Consider the following 12,933-nt stretch of genomic DNA (forward strand, 5'->3'; position numbering starts at 1 on the left):
CAATCTATTCCTCTCATGATCTTATACACCTCTATACGATCACCCCTCAGCCTCCTGCACTCCAAGGAATAAAGCCCTAGCTTGCTCAACCTCCCACTACAGCTCAAATCTTCCAGTCCTGACAGTATCCTCGTAAATCTTCTCTGCACCCTTTCCACCTTAACACCTTTCCAACAGTAGGTTTGCCAACTTTCTCTCTCCCAAATACAGGACAAATGGTCAAAGTATGGGACAAATTCACGACGGCAATTCGTTGACCGACTCGGCCGTGGCTGGGTGAATGATGAGTTGGCCCGGGTGCTGGACTGCACACAAAGCCCAGCCGGCGGGCCAGCTGAGGACTCTGTGTGCAAAGTCTGGCACTCCATTCAACTCATGAACCGATGATCGGCCATGAGAAGGAGGGGTGGTGGTGTCGGCGGTAAGCGAAGGTCCGAAGGTCGGACAGCTGGCCGGGCTGCCGACCGACGGGGCCACGGGCGAGGCGCTGCTGCTGCTGCACTCCATGGGTTGCACTACGTCGGGACGAGTGAGGCGGGGCCGGATGCGGCGCTCCGACCCGACAGCCCCCTCGACCCGAGTTGCAGCCGTCAAATACGGGACAAGGGCGGTCCCGTATGGGACAAACCAATTTAGCCCAATATAGGGGATGTCCCGGCTAATACGGGACAGTTGGCAAACCCAAACAACAGGGTAACCCAAACTGAACGCAACACTCTATGAACGCAGCTGAACCAATGTCTGCTACAGCTGTAACATGACCTCCCAACTCCTGCACTCAGTACTCTGACTAACGACAACCATTGCAGTAGAGTGTTACTGTATGGCTGACACAGCCTTTGCACATAAGCCTCTTTAGTGAAGGGCGTGTTATGCGGTGCAGATAACAGAACAATAGCAGTGTTTTGTTTAGGAAGCAGCTGCAGGAAGAAGGGGGAGTGAGTGCGCTCTCAGAAGAGACGAGCAGCCTATTTTTCCAGACTGTAAATTTTTATTCAGTCAGGTCACCGCAAATTGCAGCAGCAGCAGCAGCAGCAGTTCCAACAGCAGAGTGAAAAGCAACCCTCTCACCTCAGGTAAGATTATCTTTGTGCAGTGTTTACTGAAGTAGCGAACCACTCTGAACTTTATGAGATTGCCTCTCTATCTCCCAGATCACTGGGGGACTAATGTGCCTTGTACCAGCGATTCTTTACCAAACTTTGTGCGGTGAGAGATACAAACGCTGACTTCATTGGGATACCTTGAATAATTTCATTAACATTGAGGAACATGATAACCATGGTGTTTTCCATGCCGTAATGCAATCATTTTTATATATTTTTTTAAATCTAATTTTGGGAACATGTGATATTAAGAGCTGTAATCCCCTGCACAGAGTGTAATATAAACAAGCATAATATAAACTGTACTTTACTATAAAAATGTGGTGGAAATTATCTCCCAAAGAAATTGAGTCTGTGGTTTTATTGCATGAATTCGTTAAATTCTTTGCCGATTTATTTAACTTAAATGGAATTGTTTTGACTATTTCCCAGTTAAAGGAGTTATTATAGGCTCCCAGCAAACGTCACAATGTGATTTTCATTTTCAAATCCAAATAGCAGTATGTTACTTCTATTGGTATCTCCTTAAGTAAACACTTCCACAGCTATTCTGCTGAAATGCGTGGTTTAGTTTAGTTTGAGGGCCTGTCCCACTTTCCCGAGTTATTCATGAATTGTCCTCAGTTATTCACGAATTCTCCCGAGTTTTCAAACTCGCAGAATGTTCGTAACGAGTCCGTAGGAGTCCGTGGATATATCGTAGCGGCTCGTTATGCCAGCCGTGGGTACTCGGGGCATCAGGTAAGTCGGGACGTTTTTTTGGCCTGATGAAAAATGTCCACAAGTAAAGAAAATAGCCCCGACTACCTTCGGCTGGCATAACGAGACGCTACGATATATCCACGGACTCCTACGGACTCGTTACGAACATTCTGCGAGGGCCTGTGGTTCCCCATTCCCATTATAGATGAGGCTCTCACTAGGGTCTCCTCATTATCCCGCAGCTCCGCTCTTGCTCCCCCTCCCCCCATTCGCAAGAAGGACAAGTTCAAGTTCAAGTGAGTTTATTGTCATGTGTCCCTGTATAGGACAATGAAATTCTTGCTTTGCTTAAGCACACAGAAAATAGTAGGCATTTACTACAAAACAGATAAGTGTGTCCATATACCATGATATAAATATATACACACATGAATAAATAAACTGGTAAAGTGCAAATAACAGAAAGTGGTTATTAATAATCAGAGTTTTGTCCGAGCCAGGTTTAATAGCCTGATGGCTGTGGGGAAGTAGCTATTCCTGAACCAGGTTGTTGCAGTCTTCTGGCTCCTGTACCTTCTACCTGAAGGTAGCAGGGAGATGAGTGTGTGGCCAGGATGGTGTGGGTCTTTGATGATATTGCCAGCCTTTTTGAGGCAGCGACTGCGATAAATCCCCTCGATGGAAGGAAGGTCAGAGCCGATGATGGACTTGGCAGAGTCCCCCTTGCCCTCACCTTCCCCTCCATCAGCCATCGCATACAGCATATATTCCTCAAACATTTTCGCCACCTCCAACGGTATCCCACTACTGGCCACTTCTTCCCATCTCCACCCCTTTCTGCTTACCACCACGACTCCCTGGTCAACCCGTCCCTTCCCACCCAAACCACCCTCTCCCCAGGTACTTTCCCCTGCAACCGCAGAAGATGCAACACCTGTCTTTATACCTCCCCCACTCAACTCCATCCAAGGACCCCGACTGTCTTTTCCGGTGAGGCAGAGGTTCACTTGCACTTCCTCCAACCTCATCTACTGTATCTGCTGTTCCAGGTGACAACTCCTGTATATTAGCGAGACGAAGCGCAGGCTCGGCGATCATTTCACTGAACACCTCCGCTCAGTCTGCCTAAACTTGCCTGACCTCCCGGTTGCCAAACACTTTAACTCCCCCTCCCATTTCCAATCTGACCTTTCTCGTCTGGGCCTCCTCCACTGTCAGAGTGAGGCCCAGCACAAATTGGAGGAACAGCACCTCATATTTCGCTTGGGTATTTAGCTTACACTCCAGTGGTATGAACATTGACTTCTCTAACTTCAAGTAACCCTTGCTTTCCCCCTCTCTCCATCCCTCCCCCTTCCCAGTTCTCCCACCAGTCTGACTGTCCCCCCTGATTAAATTTTATCTCTGTGTGCTTCGTTGTCACCTTCTCCTCGCTAACAATGATCTATACCTTACCCTTCCTTTTCTCTGTATCTCCCTCTCCCCTTACTCTCAGTCTGAAGAAGGGTCTCGACCCGACACGTCATACATTCCTTCCCTTCAGAAATGCTGCCTGTCCCGCTGAGTTACTCCAGCATTTTGTGTCTATGAAAGATCACCACTTCTGTGTTATCCCAGTTTGGCACCCTACACACTAGGGGCAATTTACAGAAGGCAATTAACCTACAAACCTACATGCCTTTGGAAACCGGGGCACCCGTAGAACACCCACGTGGTCACAGGGAGAAAGTACAAACTCTGTACAGAGAGCACCCATAGTCAGGATCGAACCTGGGTCTCTGCCGCTGAAAAGCAGCAACACTACCGTTGTGCTACTTACTTCACCCATCTACCTATCAGCCCGTCTCCTGCATTCATCTATCACGGCCCAGACTTTGCCCCAGCTCCATCTTCCATTCCCAGCCTTCTCCGCCAGCAGTCTGAATAAGGGTCCCGACCTGAAACATCATCTGGTCATTGCCTCCATATGTGCTGTCCATCATACTGACTTCATCCAACCTTTTGTTTCTTTGTTCAGGAAAAGGTCCAGGCCCAAACACTCTTTTCAACACAGTTGCGGTATCACAGACTCCACCTCGTCCAAAGGCAGTTGACCGGAAATCTCCCCCCCCCCCCCCCCCCCCCCAAAAGAAACCGTCCAGAATCCTAGCAGATTAGATTAGTTTAGAGATACAGCGCGGTAACAAGCCCTTCGGCTCACCGATTCAGCGCCGACCAGCCATCCCCACGCACTAGCACTATCCCACAAACACACACTAGGGACAATTTACAATTATACCAAGCCAATTAACCTCCAAACCTGTACGTCTTTGGAGCGTGAGAGGAAACTGGTGATCGCGGAGAAAATCCACGCAGGTCACGGGGAGAACGTACAAACTTCGTACTGATGGCACCCGTGGTCAGGATCAATCCAGGGTCTCTGATGCTGTAAGGCAGCAACTCTATCGCTGCACCACCATGCCCAGATATTAAGGAAAATTATCCTCTACATTCACCCATAGAGATCAAACACTAGTCCAGGAACTGACTCTAGTCTTGATAGTTCCATTAAAAAATATATTCTTCTTAGTTTAGTTTAGTTTATTGTCACGTGTACCAAGGTACAGTAAAAAGCTTTTGTTGCGTGCTAACCAGCCAGCAGAAAGACAATACATTATTACAATCGAGCCATTTACAGTGTATAGATACACCTGAATCTGGTGGTATGTGTTTTCACACTTCTATACCTTTTGCCTGATGGGAAAGGGGAGAAGAGGGAGTGGTCAAGGTGCGACTTGTCCTTGATTATGCCGCTGGCCTTGCCGAGGCAGAGTGAGGTGTAAATGGAGTCAATGAAGGGAGGTTGGTTTGTGTGATGGTCTGGGCTGCGTCCACAACTGGCTGCAATTTCTTGCGGTCTTGGATGGAGCTGTTCCCAAACCAAGTTGTGATGTATCCTGATAAAATGCTGTCTATGGCGCATCTGTAGAAGTTGGTGAGAGTTGATGGGGATATGCAGAACTTCCTGAGCCTCCTAAGGAAGTAGAGGCGTTGGTGTGCCTTCTTGGTCATTGCATCAATATGGGTGGTCCAGGAGATGTTGTTGGTGATATTGACTTCTAGGAATTTGAACTTTTCAAACATCTCTACTACGGCGCCGTCAATGCAGACTGGGGTGTGTGGACCACATTGCATCCTGAAGTCCATCACTATCTCCATTGTCTTGCTGACATTGAGAGAAAGGTTGTTGTCTCGACACCAGGACACGAGGTTCTCGATCTCCTTCCTCTACTCCGTCTCATCATTATTTGATATCTGGCCCACAGCGGTGGTGTCGTCTGTGAATTTGCAAATTGAATTAGATCTGTGCATTGCTACACAGCCGTGGGTTTACAAGGAGTAAAGAAGGGGCTGAGAACGCATCCTTGTGGAGCCTCCGTGTTGAGGAATATTGTGGAGGAGGATTTGTTCCCCTACCCTCACTGATTGGGATCTGTTGGTCAGGAAGCTTGCAGGTGCTACTGGCAAGTCAGTTGTTCCCCAGACCTTGTGTGGATGATGGTATGGGCTTCTTGAACTATTGCTGTCCTTTCAATTCAATGGCGATGATACGAGTGGCTTGTTCGTCCATTTCCTGTGGGAAATGGTGAGTCAATCACACATAGACACAAAATGCTGGAGTAACTCAGCATCTCTGGAGAGAAGGAATGGGTGACGTTTCGAGTCAACACCCTTCTTCAGACTGGTTAGGGATAAGGGAAACGAGAGATATAGACGATGATGTAGAGAGATAAAGAACAAATGAAAGATATTCAAAAAAGTAAGACATAGGAAACAAGCCATTGTTAGCTGTTCGTTGGGTGAAAACTAATGAGAAGCTGGTGCGACTTGGGTGGGGGAGGGATAGAGAGAGAGGGAATGCTGGGGCTACCTGAAGATAGAGAAATCAATATTCATACCACTGGGCTGTAAGCTGCCCAAGCAAAATATGAGAGGCTGTTCCTCCAATTTGCGTTGAGCCTCACTCTGATAATGGAGGAGACCGAGGACAGAAAAGTCTGTGTAGGAATGGGAAGAAGAATTAAAGTGTTTAGCAACCGGGTCAAATGAGTCAACAACTTGTGTAGGCAGACATGGATGGTGAAATTTACTGAATTAATTAGTTGGGTTAAGGTAGCATGATAGTTTCATAGTCTATATCAAAAATACTTTTTGTTATCTCAAATTAGACTTGAGACCTTAGAGGTATAGCACGGAAATAGGCCCTTCAGCCCACCGGGTCCACGGCGAGCACACTAGGGACGATTTACTGTTCACAGAAGCCAATTAACCTCCAAACCTGCACATCTTTGGAGTGTGGGAGGACAGCGAAACACCCGCGGAAAACCCACGTGGTCACAGGGAGATCGTACAGACTCCGTACAGACAAGCACCCGTGGTCAGGATGGAACCCGTGTCCCATGCGCTGTGAGGCAGCAGCTCTACCGCTGCACCACTGCACTGTCCCATGCGACTCAGACTTTAAGGGACTCTGAATTTTGGAGGGTGACCTGCAGCTGGTGTGGCACAGCAGGTTGCCCAATCTGCAGTTAGTTTTTAAATGGCAGCGTATCCTGGAATGGAAGATGTCAAACAACAGAGTTAGATAGAGCTCTAGGGGCTAGTGGAATCAAGGGATATGGGGAGAAGGCAGGCACGGGTTATTGATTGGGGACGATCAGCCATGATCACAATGAATGGCGGTGCTGGCTCGAAGGGCCGAATGGCCTCCTCCTGAACCTATTTGCGATGTTTCTATGTTTCTATTTTTGTCCTCGTTCTTGCCATTACTCCATACCTGCTAGAAAAGGGAGCTGGAAAGAATAAACGAGCCTGCTCTTGCTAGCCAGTTTATATGAAGTTCAACGCCTAGAAATCATTTGATAACACAGAGAAGCATTGCATTTATTGGTATTTGGGTTGGTTTATTGTTGTCACCTGCCCCAAGATACCATACAAAACTTTGTGTTTGTGTGCTGAAGATAGGCACAAAAAGCTGGAGTAACTCTGCGAGACAGGCAGCATCTCTGGAGAGAAGGACACCCTGAGACTACTCTGAAGAAGGGTCTCGACCTGAAACGTCACCTATTCCCACCTTGCTTCCCGAAGTCAATATCTGGATTCCACTCCTTCCTAACATTGAGGAGACGTGTGTAGATTGTCCGCCAGCTATTGAAATAAACAGTAACTGCGGATGCTGGTTTACACAAAACTAGGGTTGGCAACTTTCACACTCCCAAATAAGGGACAAAAGGTCAAAATAAGGGACAAATTCCTGACGGCAATTTGTTGACCGACACGGCTGTGGTCTGGGTGAATGATGAGTTGGCCCGGGGTGCTGGACTGCACACAAAGCCCAGCCGGCGGGCCAGCTGAGGAGCTTTGGGAGATCCAGCGCCCCGTCCAACTCATGAACTGATGATCGGCCATGAGAAGGAGGGGAGGTGGTGTCGGCGGTAAGCGAAGGTCCGTAGGTCGGACAGCCGGCCGGGCTGCCGACCGACGGGGCCACGGGCAAGGCGCTGCTGCTGCTGCACTCCATGGGCTGCACTACATTGGGACGGGTGAGGTGAGGCCGGACGCGGCGCTCCGACCCGACAGTCCCCTCGACCCGAGTAGTAGCAGTCAAATATGGGACAAGGGCGGTCCCGTATGGGACAAACCAATATACGGGATGTCCCGGCTAATACGGGACAGTTGGCAACCCTGCACCAAACATAGCCACAAAATGCTGGAGTCAGACAGCATCTATGGAGAAAATGGATAGGTGACATTTCGGGTCCGGACCTATCTTCAGACTGAAGAAGGGTCTCTCCTGAAACAACACCTATCCATTTTCTCCAGAGATGTTCCATAACCCGCTGAGTTACTTCAGCATTTTGTGTCTACTTCCAGATATTGACTTTGGTTAATTTATTTGGGAGAACATCCTTGTTGCAAGGGCTAGAGGGTGTGAGCTTTCGGGAGACGATGAATAGGCTGGGTCTCTATTCCTTGGAGTGCAGGAGGATGAGTGGTGATCTTGTTGAGGTGTATAAAGTCATGAGAGGAATAGAACAGGTAGATGCACCAAATCTCTTGCTCAGTAGGGGAATCGAGGACCAGAGGACATAAGTTTAAGGTGAAGCGGAAAAGATTTAATAGGAATCTGAGGAGTAACATTTTCACACAAAGGGTGGTGGGTGTATGGAACGAGCTGCCAGAGAAGGTAACCATATAACCATATAACAATTACAGCACGGAAACTGGCCATCTCGGCCCTACAAGTCCATGCCGAACAAAAAAGGTAGTTGAGGCTGGGACTACCCTAATGTTTAAGAAAGTTAGCCAGGTACATGGATAGGACAGGTTTGGAGCGATATGGACCAAATGTGCGCAGGTGGGACTAGTGTAGCTGGGATATATTGGCCGGTGTGGCCAAGTTGGGCCGAAGGGCCTGTTTCCATGCTGTATCACTCTATGACTCTAAATGTATGTTAGGTGTGTATGTGATGTCTGTGAAAGAATGAGTCCTTGTTCTCTAAGATTTTCACTTTAAACTCGGAAGGCCTTTCTTCTGCTCCTTTGGCTGTGTGACGTTAGTCGTAATTCCACATCAGTTGGTCTGACATTCAGCACAAGCAATGTTCTGCTCAATGTTCTGCGGATGCCTCAATAGGCCCGACTATTGGTGGACAAGGGGATGTCCAACATGACCCAGAAAAAGGAAAAAAGCCATTCCACCACAGTGAAGATGGGGGACTGGACTTTGTGCCTTCCCTCACAGTAGGATCCTTTGTGGGGGGATGTTTTTATGTTTTATGTTAAATTTCTTTCTAATGTTATGTTGTATTCTTATTAATGTGCTGCAATGACAACTTGAGTTTCACTACATCAATTGGTGTATGTGATAATAAACGCACCTTATGAACCTTATAAACTAATTTGTTGCGTGGCACTTACCTAAAGTTCGTTTACAAAGTCTCTGGAAAGGATTAGAACATTACAAGGCACCTGATCGGGATATGTTTGACCTTGCTGAGACAAGGGGTGTCACGTCTAACAGTGTCTCATTCTGCCTTGAGTGATAGAAATCTTGCAGGTGACAGCTGCTGCAGCTTTGCTTTTGAAGAATGCTGTAAAATTGCCTCCTAAAAGTGTTTGGGCCCCAGCTTTTCTGCTGTTCAAGATATCAACCTCATTGATGTATGTGAAAGTGAAGAAGGGATCTATAATCCATCCTTCTCCACCACTCCAGTTTTTGTGGCCTGCCTTAATCTAAATTAAGCTATTAACGCACATTACACCCTTCAAAGAAACTTTGTTTTCATACATAAACCACTGAAGCTTTCAGGTGCTGACCTCCACAACACTGCGGTCCACTCCTAACAGTATTTATTTCTTTCTGGGATTTGAACCACGTCTGTCGTTCAGCAGTGTATTATCCGATTGCAGTTTGTGTTTCTCACCAGACTGCTGGTGGAAGAGGGGAGGTCCGAGACAGGTCCGTATGTCTGCGTCAAAGTGGAATATGCCAGCTTTCAGTTGTTGGGTGGGGCAGGGGTCATAGACGGATTAGCTGGGAAAATGCATTATCACGTTTGTACACGCGGCTCTGTGGGCACCCCTGCCTCACACACGTGTGGCTCTGTGGGACACCCCTGCCTCACACACGCGTGGCACTGTCGACACTCCTGCCTCACACACGTGTGGCTCTGTGGGACACCCCTGCCTCACACGCGTGTGGCTCTGTGGGACACCCCTGCCTCACACACGCGTGGCACTGTCGACACTCCTGCCTCACACACGTGTGGCTCTGTGGGACACCACTGCCTCACACGCGTGTGGCTCTGTGGGACACCCCTGCCTCACACGTATGGGTCTACAGGACACTCCCGCCTTACACACGTGTGGCTCTGTGGGACACCCCTGCCTCACACGTATGGGTCTACGGGACACTCCCGCCTCACACACGTGACTCTCCGGGACACTCGTTTGTGTTCATGTCCTCTGCTTTGTTTTATGTGGGGGGTGGTGGAGGGGTCAGGGGGAACTTTTTTTCAATCTCTTACCTTGCCGGAGATGCGATTGTTTTCCGGGTTGCATCTCTGGTGAGTTACTCCAGCACATTGTGTCATGTCACCTTGAAACCTAGACGCCAACGCCCCTGGTCTGCCCCAGCGAGCCCGTCTTCACGGCTGTTGTCGTAGCTCAAGTTGTAACCTTTGGCCATCAGGTCTTTCTTCAGGCCACTGCTAGCGGTAAGGTGCACTCCGGTCACTATGGGGCCCCCTGCTGGCACTGTAAGGCAACAACTCTACCGCTGCACCACCTATTTGTAATCACTGGGTGACGGAATGTTGTTTCTAATCTGTATCTGGTCCGCATGGTTTTCTTTTGGTGCTAATTGATGAAAGTGCTAATGTTCATAAGGTCATTAGTGATAGGAGCAGAATTAGGCCATTCGGCCCATCAAGCCATTCAATCATGGCTGATATATATTCCCCTCTTAACCCCATTCTCCTGCCTCCCCATATCCTCTGACACTGGTACTAATCAAGTCTATCTATCTCTGCCTTCACTGATTTGGCCTCCACATCCTTCTGTGATAAAGAATTCCACAGATCCACCACACTCGGGCTAAAGAAATTTCTCCTCATCTCCTTCCTAAAAAACGTAATAAGGTGGATGAGTTGAATGTGCTGATAGTTAGTAATGAATTTGATATAGTTGGGATCACGGAGACATGGCTCCAGGGTGACCAAGGCTGGGAGCTGAAGAGAAAGGAAGGACATTAGCTTGGAGGATGTGGAATCAATATGGGTAGAGCTGCGAAACACTAAGGGGCAGAAAACGCTAGTGGGAGTTGTGTACAGGCCACCGAACAGTAGTAGTGAAGTTGGGGATGGCATCAAACAGGAATTTAAAAATGCGTGCAACAAAGGTAAAACAGTTATAATGGGTGACTTCAATCTACATATAGATTGGGTGAATCACATTGTCAGGGGTCTGAGGAAGAGGATTTCTTGGAATGTATGCGGGATAGTTTTATAAACGAACATGTAGAGGAACCAACGAGAGAGCAGGATATTTTAGACTGGGTATTGAGTAATGAGGAAGGGTTAGTTAGCAATCTTGTTGTGCGTGGTCCCTTGGGCAAGAGTGACCATAATATGGTTGAGTTCTTCATTTCTGATGGAGAGTGACATTGTTAATTCAGAAACAAGGGTCCTGAACTTAAAGAAAGGTGAATTTGAGGGTATGAAACGTGAATTGGCCAAGATAGACTGGCAATTGATTCTTAAAGGGTTGACGGTGGATATGCAATGGAAGGCATTTAAAAACTGCATGGATGAACTACAACAATTGTTCATCCCAGTTTGGCAAAATAATAAATCAGGGAAGGTAGTGCATCTGTGGATAACAAGGGAAATCAGAGATAGTATCAAAACAAAAGATGAAGCGTACAAATTAGCCAGAAAAAGCAGCCTACCAGAGGACTGGGAGAAATTCAGAGTCCAGCAGAGGAGGACAAAAGACTTAATTAGGAAATGGAAAATAGATTATGAAAGAAAACTGGCAGGGAACATAAAAACAGACTGCAAACGTTTTTATAGATATGTGAAGAGGAAAAGATTAGTTAAAACAAATGTAGGTCCCTTGCAGTCAGAAAAAGGCGAATTGATCATGGGGAACAAGGACGTGGCAGACCAATTGAATAACTACTTTGGTTCTGTCTTCACTAAGGAAGACATAAATAATCTGCCGGAAATAGCAAGGGACCGGGGGTTAAATGAGATGGAGGAACTGAGTGAAATCCAGGTTAGACGGGAAGTGGTGTTAGGTAAATTGAATGGATTAAAGGCCGAGAAATCCCCAGGGCCAGATAAGTTGCATCCCAGAGTACTTAAGGAAGTAGCTGCAGAAATAGTGGATGCATTAGTATAATCTTTCATAACTCTTTAGATTCTGGAGTAGTTCCTGAGGACTGGAGGGTAGCTAATGTAACCCCACTTTTTAAAAAGGGAGGGAGAGAGAAAACGGGGAATTATAGGCCAGTTAGTCTAACATCGGTGGTGGGGAAAATTCTGGAGTCAGTTATTAAAGATGGGATAGCAGCACATTTGGAAAGTGGTGAATTCATTGGCCAATCATGTCTGCCAAATCTTATAGAGTTTTTCGAGGATGTAACTAGTAAAGTGGATAAGGGAGAACCAGTGTATGTGTTATATCTGGACTTTCAGAAGGCTTTCGACAAGGTCCCACATAAGAGATTAGTATGCAAACTTAAAGCACACGGTATTGGGGGTTCAGTATTGATGTGGATAGAGAACTGGCTGGCAGACAGGAAGAAAAGAGTAGGAGTAAACGGGTCCTTTTCAGAATGGCAGGCAGTGACTAGTGGGGTACCGCAAGGCTCAGTGCTGGGACCCCAGCTATTTAAAATATATATTAATGATCTGGATGAGGGAATTGAATGCAACATCTCCAAGTTTGCGGATGACACGAAGCTGGGGGGCTGTGTTAGCTGTGAGGAGGATGCTAGGAGGCTGCAAGGTGACTTGGATAGGCTGGGTGAGTGGGCAAATGCATGGCAGATGCAGTATAATGTGGATAAATGTGAGGTTATCCACTTTGGTGACAGGAAAGTATATAATCTGAATGGTGCAGCAGGCAGTGAAGAAAGCAAATGGAAGTCCAGAACAAGGGTTCACAGTTTAAGGATAAGAGGGAAGGCTTTTGAGACCGAGTGGAGAAAATCATGCACAGAGAGTGATATCTGTGGAATTCTCTGGCACAGAAAAGTAGTTAGCATTCATAGCAAAAGGATTTGAGTATAAGAGCAGGGAGGTTCTATTGCAGTTGTACAGGGTCTTGGTGACATTCTGAGGCTATGACCTCTAGTCCTAGACTCTCCCACCAGTGGAAATATCCTCTCCACATCCACTCTGTCCAAGACCCTCACTATTCTGTATATTTCAGTGAGGTCCCCCCTCATTCTTCTACTTCTTCTTCTTGCGTATGGCGTGCACAGCCTAAAGTTGTATGACAACTTGTTCTGTTTGATCTTATTTGATTGTGCACACTGGGTGTAGTGGCCATTTGGCCTGTTTTTCATGTCATTGAG

The 12,933-nt window shown here is 47.2% G+C and overlaps 1 protein-coding gene across 1 annotated transcript in view; it reads left to right on the plus strand.

Moving 5' to 3' along the window:
* The first annotated feature begins 383 nt into the window (after positions 1-383).
* Positions 384-12,933, plus strand: part of jcada (junctional cadherin 5 associated a) — a 122,106-nt gene continuing 109,556 nt past the window's right edge. Inside the window, 1 exon segment of the mRNA XM_055665010.1 lies at positions 384-1,076. The gene's annotated coding sequence lies outside the window, so the exon portion shown is untranslated.

This window comes from Leucoraja erinacea, chromosome 2 (assembly GCF_028641065.1).
Source record: "Leucoraja erinacea ecotype New England chromosome 2, Leri_hhj_1, whole genome shotgun sequence".
NCBI classification, from domain to species: Eukaryota; Metazoa; Chordata; class Chondrichthyes; order Rajiformes; family Rajidae; genus Leucoraja; species Leucoraja erinaceus.